Source organism: Panthera leo, chromosome A3 (genome assembly GCF_018350215.1).
Source record: "Panthera leo isolate Ple1 chromosome A3, P.leo_Ple1_pat1.1, whole genome shotgun sequence".
Taxonomy (NCBI): Eukaryota; Metazoa; Chordata; class Mammalia; order Carnivora; family Felidae; genus Panthera; species Panthera leo.
Window position 1 is genome coordinate 20,985,673 of NC_056681.1, and position 6,221 is coordinate 20,991,893.

The following is a 6,221-nucleotide window of genomic DNA, read 5'->3' on the forward strand; positions in this document are numbered from 1 at the left end:
GGGGCTCAAACCCATGAACCATGAGATCGTGACCAGAGCTGAAATCTACAGTTGGACGTTTGACTGAGCCACCCGGGCGCCCTGGAAAATGGTGGTATTCTATCATTCCTTCTTCTTCTATTAGCTGGGAATCCTCTATAAAGAAAAATTCCCCTGTCATGTATCTGTTTACCATGGGGTACATTTGGTACGGGAAAGGCAAGATGAATACCTGCTTCTTTCACTTTATTTCCTTTTCAAAATTATGAGCTGATTCCTCCAAAGATTACCAATGATGAATTCATGGATTTCGACATCTGATGTGCTTTAACCCTTCATTTGTATTCTTTCCGATGCTCCAACGATCTCATTCCTTGGCCAGTGGGAGCCACTTCAAGTTAGCTCCTGGGTTCTTTCAAGACGACCCGGGAGTCTTTGGGAATCTTTGATAGTTTCCTTGCTTTCTGATGCAACAGGATTTTCCAGGTTCATCTTGTATAATTCCTGCCCCAGAACGGGAAGCAGTCATTTCTCCAAGGAGCCCTGGTTCCTTTTAATAAGAAACAGTGCCTTTTAATGAGCCCTGGTTCCTTTTAATGGGAAGCCACACTGGGGGTGTTCCTTGATACTGGGTTGTTCATTATTTCTAGATCCTATTTCAAGTAAGACGGTACTATGTTCGGAGAGAAAATACATCATGTGCTCTGATACTTGTGATCCAAATTCAGGATTATAGGACTTTTAATTTTTGGTTTTATATTTTTATCTCTGGTCTCTTAGGCTGGAAATGTTGGTTTCTAACAACATTAACATAATTATTTGCATATATATGTATACATATATGTACACATATGTATATATACACATATATATGTGTGTATATATATGTATACATGTGTATATATATATATATATATATATATATATATATATATATTCATATCTTCAGAATAGCCATACCAATGCCATTACTAATAACATAATTGCTGAAAACAGCAAGATTTGCTTACAGTTGTTTTTAGTGGGATACAACTATATCCCACTAAAGATGTACATTCACTTACTGGACTTTTTTTCTTCATTGCTGTGAAAAAAGTCACTTAAAATAAAATCACCTAATTAAAGTCACCTCATTCAAGACATAAACTAAGACCCCTCTGTGTAAGTAAGCTGCCAACTTGATAATGAGGTTCACTTATGCCACTCTGCTTTTGATTTTTAAGGATTGTGCTCACATTGTGAATAAAAAGTTGGTTTGTTTTATAACTGCATGTAACATATACACAGTTCCAAAGCCAAATATACAAAGCGTGTATTGTTTTGTTTTGTTTTGTTTTTTTTTTTTGTTTGTTTTTTATGTTTATTTATTTTTGAGACAGAGAGAGAGCATGAACGGGGGAGGGGCAGAGAGAGAGGGAGACACAGAATCGGAAGCAGGCTCCAGGCTCTGAGCCATCAGCCCAGAGCCCGACGCGGGGCTCAAACCCACGGTCCGCCAGATCGTGACCTGAGCTGAAGTCGGATGCTCTACCGACTGAGCCACCCAGGCGCCCCACAAAGCGTGTATTGTTAATTCAAAGTCATAGTCAGAGGAGAAAGAAGAAGAGGGAAATTGCAAATACAGACAATGGACAAATAGTTTTACCTTCATTTTTTTTTAATTTTTTTTTTAACGTTTATTTATTTTTGAGACAGAGACAGACAGAGCATGAACGGGGGAGGGGCAGAGAGAGAGGGAGACACAGAATCGGAAGCAGGCTCCAGGCTCTGAGCCATCAGCCCAGAGCCGGACGCAGGGCTCGAACCCACGGACCGCGAGATCATGACCTGAGCTGAAGTCGGATGCCCAACCGACTGAGCCACCCAGGCGCCCCTTACCTTCATTTTTAAGCAGAGATATGTCAAATGAAATGCTATTATTTGGGCAATATATAATTAAGCAAAGCTACCAATTACATTTTTTTTTTTTTAATTTTTAAAGATACCAACCTTTTTGAAGATTTATTTTTACAGCACGATTACATTTCTGTGAAACCCAGATGACTTAAGAGAGTCCTTTGTTACAAATAACATTTGCAGCCAAAATCAGAGCAGGATGAGAGTCCCACATTTTATCCGAACGGGCTCTTTGAAACAGCTTTCTGCTGCTCTCAGGAGAGTGCCTGCTTTTCCAAACTTTCAGCGGGAAGAGGGACCGCCTCCTTCTTTCTGAGAGTCTCTTCCGTAGAAATTGCCAATGAGGAAGATCTTCATTCTCAAGGTCGAGCCTTGAGCAGGCCTGGGAACTCAGAAGACGGAAAGGAAAAGAGCTTTGGGGAGTTTGCCAACTCTGCTCCCAGAGCTCACAAGGGGCCAAGGCCCAGGAACTTCACCTTCCCCGGCCACCCCCTGCTTTTATCTTCTTCACCCAAGCAGACTCTCTGGAAGCTCTTTTCATTCTGGTCCTTCTCCAACATCAGTCCCAAATTCAGAAAAGAGGCTTCGGGATATTCTGCATCCACGTCACCTCTCAGCCCCCAAAGTGGGGGCACCACAGGTCTGTTTGCTCATCCTATTTCCAAAACCCAAGGCTCACCACACAGAGGGGATGCCAGGATGAACTGGGTGTAATTGGCAGGTCCCCAGACTTCCCAGCTACCTCAATAATCTTGGAAGAGCTTCCCTACTGTCAGACCCAGAATGTGGGGAGAGCTGCCAAGAAGAGGCTAGATTCTCCTCCTCCTCGGGGGGGGGGGGGGGGGTCTTTGTAAATGTTTTGGTTTTATTCAGATTCTTATTTGTGTACTTTAGCAACTAGGTGTGCCTTCTCACAATGGCTGACGGGAAGGCCTATGACAAAGCCTGACAGGACCACTATCAACAAAAAGACTTCCTCAGTTCATACTCTTGGAACATCCTTTACTGTGAATACTGACGAGGGCATGGACATTTGCTGGCAAGGATAATGCCTTCTAGATTTAACAACACTTCTATTTGACCCAGTCCAAAGAACTGCTGGTGTTCCAAGGTGGGGAATGATCATCAAGTAAACTCCTCCTCCCAAACTAAAGTTGAAGAGTTTCCAGAGGTTTATCTAGACTGAGGAATGTGCCCATCAACTTGGCTCCTGGGCAATCCCCAGATGGTTGTCCAGGCTGGGAGAGCGCTGGCAGGATCCAATATAGCCCCCTCCCAGCCAAGTGTCCAACAAAATGTTACTCAGGCTGGAAAGAACCAAGCAGGTGAATGCATCTTCCAGAGAACCCTTGTTGTCCAGGTTGGAGAATGGCTATGGGGAGAATCCCAGTACACTTCTTCTAGATGGTTTCCAAAATCTTCCTTCCAGAAGGAAGCCTCCGCCCGTCCTTTGGCATTTCCTGAGAAGAATGTGCAAGTACTGAAGCCAAGGAAGCCTCCCCCACCCCCCACCCCCATCACTTTCTTGACCAGTAAGAGTCAACTTGCAGGTAAAACCCTATCTTTCTAGATTTCTCCAAGACTACCGACTAAATTTAAAAAATTAAAAACGTGTTACGGGGTTTACACCGTAAGTGAATAGCAAAGCACATGATACCAACGGCAAATCTCCAATGTGAAAAATGGAGTTCTATGTGACAACATTCTTACACTGTAGGTGAAGTGTTCTAGAATTAAGTAATGGCAGACCATGGTAAGTTAAGCATGTACACTGTAACTTCTAGATCACCTTTCAAAAATGACAAGAGACATAACTAGTCAGAGGAGATAAAATGGAATGCTAAATCACACAGGGCTAAATTATGTGCTCTGGCCAATGAAAGAAATCTTGAATAGGTGTGCTATATATAACGTCAGTTCTTGGTGGAAGCATTTCGGAGCCGGGGCTGGACTCCTGATGTTCCTGGTTCCTTCCTTTGCGTTGAGATGGCAGAATCCTAAGATGGCATGCAATGATTCTGTGGGACAGTGCATGCCCCCCACCCCCAGCCCACACGCACATGCTGACATTCACTGGACACACAGCATACGAAATACACCTTGTGTGAAGGCTCTGAGGTTTTCGGTATTTGGTGGCTACGCTTGCATATCCCCAGAGTAAAAACCACTTGGTCACCACGTGTTATCCTTTCATGTGCTGATGGATTCCGTTTGTAAATAACTGACTTGTGTTTACTTCACTGATATTTTTAAGGGAGGCTGGGCTATGGTGGGTCTGTGTGCGTGTGCACGCAATCAGATTTGGATAGAAGTTACGCCTAAAAATAATGTAGAGAATTTCTTTTGTTTTCTATGCTCTGAAAATAAGGAACATTGGAAGGATCTGGTCTTTAAAGGCTAATAGAATTCTGTGAACATAACCGGATCAGGAGCCTTTTTGAGGGGGCAGCTCTGTGACAATGGTCTTTAGTTTCTGTATGGAAATGGGTCTTTCCAAACTTTATAGATCTCTATCAGGGTCAGTCTTGGTAAATGATATTTGCCTAAAACATGATGATTTTATCTATATTTTCAAATGTATTTGCAAAGACTTGTCCCACAGTTCTGATTTTTGTTTTAGTATTATTTCCTTATTTCACGTATTTGTTCTTTCTCTATTCGTTCCACTAAATTTTTGTTGGTCTTTTGCTAGCAGGTTTTGTAGTATTTCTTAAATGTTATTGTGGGTTTTTTTCAAATAAGCTTATTTTACCATTTTCGTTTTATCATTATTCAATTTCTTTTGTCAACTCCCTAGTGTTATACAGTGCCTTTAGAAAGTCTGATGACACCTAATTTTCCTTTATAGTGCAAATCACTTTGTCTTTTCGCCTGAAGGCCCAGAGGACTTATTTGGCTAGGATTTTCTTAGAGTTGGCACTTCTGAGCCAGTTTTCCCAAGCATGTACACAGCATGTCTCTGCAGTACTTATATGCAGAACATTTTCTCTTAAGGGGTAAAGTATCATTCAATTACCCTTTAAACATGAATTTCGTTCCATTGTTTCTCTTCTTCCTTTACAATAGAAAATTCAACACAAATTTTCTTCAACTACGTTCAGCTTGATTCAGGTTCCTTTGCCTTATCTGTAACTTTCTCTTAATTCTCTCTCATTTGGTTATTTCGTTTTCTTTCTTCCCGGGTGAGTATCTCCCCCCTTGAGCATCTTGGATTTAGGTTTCTGAGATCACTTTTCGGTTTTATTCAGTTTCTTTCCTGGGTCCTGTCAGTTCCCATTTCACATCCGTCTGGTCATTTCTACCCAAAGCTTTCCATTTCTGTTGTGGTACCCTCCCGACTAGCTGTGCTTGCCTAATTATTTAATTCATGTCTGAATGCCACATTGCAATTTTCCTCTGGCTTTTTTTCCCTCAGTGTTTTCTGCTGACAAGTTTGACTTTGAATTTTCTGGATTTGGTCTTTTCTCGCAGATCCCCATTAGGATGCTGCAGTGTTACTAATGTTCACAGTTGAGCGTGTTAGGTTTACCTGAGCAACCCTCAGCTGGAGGATACGGGTAAGGAGCAGGGCAGGGAGAGGGTCTGGGCGGGTCTCCAAGTCTCTCGGGGGCCCCCCCTCCAGGCGCTGCAGCGAGGCATTCTGCAGTACTCGGCACGGTTGCGTGGTCAGGCTTCCTCTGATCCTCCGTTGGCTGTAGTAAGTCTCGGAGCGCCAGCCCCTTCTGTGCTTCCCCCTACACCATCTCGGGCTGCCTCGGGGCCTCCCTCATCCCCAGAAGGGGATCCTCTCCAGGACCGTCAGCTCTGGTCTTGTGCCCTTTCCAAACCCTCCTCCCTATTCCTTCTAGGAATCTTCTATCTTGTGGGCAACTTATCTGCTTCCTTATGGCTTAAAAACTTCCCACCCATATTCAGATTCCTTCCCAGACTCAACCTGGACATCTGTTTCTGTAACCAATGATCACAAACGTGGTGGCTAAAGCAACAGAAATTTATCCTTTCGCAGTTCTGCATCGGTGACACCCAGATCAAGGGGTCATCCGGGCCATACTCCCTATGAAAGGGGAGAATCCTTCCTTGCCTCTTCCAGCTTCTGGTGGCTTCTGGCGTTCCCTGGGTGTGGCCACCTTACTCCAGTCTCTGCCTCTGTCTTCGCATGGCCTTCTCCCCTGTGTCATTTCTTATACAAGGACACCAGTCACTGGATGGAGGGCCCACCCTAAATCCAGGCTCCTGAGATTTCGTGGGTGACTGCTTTTGTCACACCAACATCACCATTTTTTGTATACGTGCGAAAGGCCTCCACCTGCTGGGCATTCACACAATTCTGAATGAAGTCAGAAAAA